Below are 2,903 nucleotides of genomic sequence, written 5' to 3'. Positions count from 1 at the left end.
ACATTGATAAATTGGGCCTCATACAAATTAAAAACATTTGCTCTGCAAAAGACTCAATTAGGAGAATAAGACAAGCTACAGATTGGGGAAAAAATTCACAAATCATAGATATAATAAAACAATGTATCCAGAATATATAAAAAAACTCCCAAAATTCAATGATAAGAAAACAAATGCCAATTAAAAAATGGGCAAATAATTTCAACAGTCATTGAATAAAACATACAGATGGCAAATAAGTATGTGACAGATGCTCAACATCATTAGCCATTAGGGAAATGCAAATTAAAACCACAATTAATGAAACTGAAACCATCCCAAACAATACCAAGTGCTAGGAAGTGGAGTAACTGGAACTCTCATATATTACTGTTGGAAATGCAAAATACAAGATGGAAAATAATTTGTCAGTTTCTTATAAATTGAAACATACATTTACAATATGACCCAGAAATTTTATACCTATGTATTTATCCCAGAGAAATGAAAACTTACGTTCACACACAAAACTGTACAAAGAGGTTTATAGCAGTTTTATTATTTTATTGCCAAATACTGGGCAGAACCCAAATGCCTTTCAGTGGGTGAATGTATAAACTGTGGTATACCCATATAATAGAATACAACTTCACAATAAAAAGGAATGAACTATTGATGCACACACATGAATGAATCTCAGAAGCATTATGCTGAGTGAAAGAAGCCAGTCTCAAAAGGTTATACTGTATGATTGAATCAAAATGACATTCTGGACAAGGCAAAACTACCAGAACAGAGAACAGACCAGTGGTTGTCAGGGTCTAGGAGTCTGGGAAGTGCTTGACCACAAAGGGGTAGCATGAGGGAATTTTTTTGGGATAATGGAATTGTTCAGTATCTTGGTTGTGAAGATGGTAATATAAGTCTATACTGGTCTTAAAACTCACAGATCTGCACTCCAAAAATAGCCTCGCAAATCAACACCCATAATCCCCAATGACCACCCTCTATATACAATTGTGTAACATATATATATATACACACATGTACATAAATGTATACATGCATACATATCTTGATTATGTTGGTGAGGTATGCTTAGATGTATGCATTTGTCAAAACTCATCAACCCTTAAAATGAGTGTTTAATTGTATGTAAATTGTACCTTAATACAATTTTTAAAATTTTTTAATAAAAATTGATTGAAAATGTGGTCCCAGAACAGAAGAGAACATGCTGCTTTGGTACTAATTAGCATTAGTTAGAACTGGACTGTTCTCTACTTTGCTATATGCTCTATGGAATTTCATGAATTTGATTAATAAATTATGCAAATATATTTATTGAGCAACCACAATGTGCAAAGTGCTGTGCTTTGAGTGCTATCAGAACTAGAGATGGTTTCTGCTTTTTGAAATATGTTCACATAACCGTAATAGAAATAGTCTGTGTATGTCATATGGAAATAAAACACACAATACAAATTAGGGGTGCTGTGCTTTTTTTTTGCCTTACTTATGAGGTTAATAAACTCTTTGACTATCAGCAGCAATTACTAGCAAGTGCAAACTACTTTTTAAGAAACTAATTGTACTAATTCAACTAAACACAACTAAGTGTCATTTAAAGACACTTAAAGAGATTGAAGTGAAAGCAAGTGACAGAAATTGTAAGCTCGTTTTTTTTTCTGGCGGTGATGACCTCCCCAGGAGAGCATGCCTCTTGGGAAGGCTCTCCTTCATTGTTCTCTAGAAATGGAGAGAAGGCAACACAAGAAGCAGGGCCTGGTGTAGAGCTTCAATTCCTACTTCATGGATGTGAAATGCCCAGGATGCTGTAAGATCAGCACGATTGTTAGCCATGCTCAAATAGTAGTTTTGTTGGTCGTCTGCTCCACTGTCCTCTGTCAGCATACAGGAGGAAAAGCAAGGCTTACAGAAGAATGTTCCTTCAGATGGAAGCAACACTAAAAGCACCATGAATCAAGATAAATAGGAAACCATCCCAATACACACATTTTGGATATAAAAACTAATAAAAATAAAGAAAATGTAAGCTTGTAAGATTACTTGGTATGTAAGAACTTCTGAACCCATGCATCTCTTTCAGGGGAAAAAAATTGGATTCTGTTAATGTGGACACTGACTACCTTCAACAAACATTTTTTCACATTAACTGTAGATAACTTTGTTAGATGAGGTCAGTGTTGTTGAAACTGATGGGGTTTTGAGTCCACAAAGAAGAGCTGATTCTTGTACCCAAAACACATATTATGTATGTTTTACTAAAAATATGTTTTGTGCAATTGCTGGTGTACTGGAAAATAGATGCTGTGAACTGGAGCAAAGGGAACTTGCTGTTAATTTAAGAGGAAGAATGATGATGTACCAGAATTCATCACAGGAAAAATATGATGGGTAAAATCTTTTGCAGGATTTGTTCTGCTTATGTTGCCTTCTTAGGAAGGCATTTTGATAACAATCTGTTTTGCATTAGAATGTGTATTAATCTTGAGATGTTCAACCTCTTTAAAACTAAACTTTCACTGTGTTTCTTGAGGAACAGATTTTAAACTTGTGAATTTTCCTTTCGTTGACAGCAAGATGACTTGAAAGGGAAACAAAAATTGGTGATTTTTCTAGGAAGAAATGAAAAATACTTCATTGAAATTGTAATAAAAAATTAAATTCTCCTTAACTCTTCTATGAAGAAATGGTTCTAAGGAGTTGATATCTGGGTTTCTGAGCCATTTTACTTTATTATATATATAAACTACTTGAGATACAGAATCTTCAGCTGGATGTCAACATGATGAAACAGCCAACTTTACAATAGAAAAGACTAGGACGAGAGTTCTTTAAATGACTTGTTTAAAGTCACACACGTAGTTTGTAGCAGAATTCATGCTAAAATTTAGAAGTCT

General features: G+C 34.0%; 1 pseudogene; it reads left to right on the top strand.

The window, feature by feature from the left end:
- Positions 1-1,695: 1,695 nt before the first annotated feature.
- On the top strand, positions 1,696-1,950 carry LOC112135809 (small ribosomal subunit protein eS27-like; annotated as a pseudogene).
- The last annotated feature ends 953 nt before the right edge of the window (positions 1,951-2,903 follow it).

The sequence above is a fragment of the Pongo abelii genome, chromosome 10 (genome assembly GCF_028885655.2).
Source record: "Pongo abelii isolate AG06213 chromosome 10, NHGRI_mPonAbe1-v2.0_pri, whole genome shotgun sequence".
Classification (NCBI taxonomy): domain Eukaryota; kingdom Metazoa; phylum Chordata; class Mammalia; order Primates; family Hominidae; genus Pongo; species Pongo abelii.
Note: the sequence above shows the minus strand (reverse complement) of the source record. Positions and strands in the feature narration are given on the sequence as shown.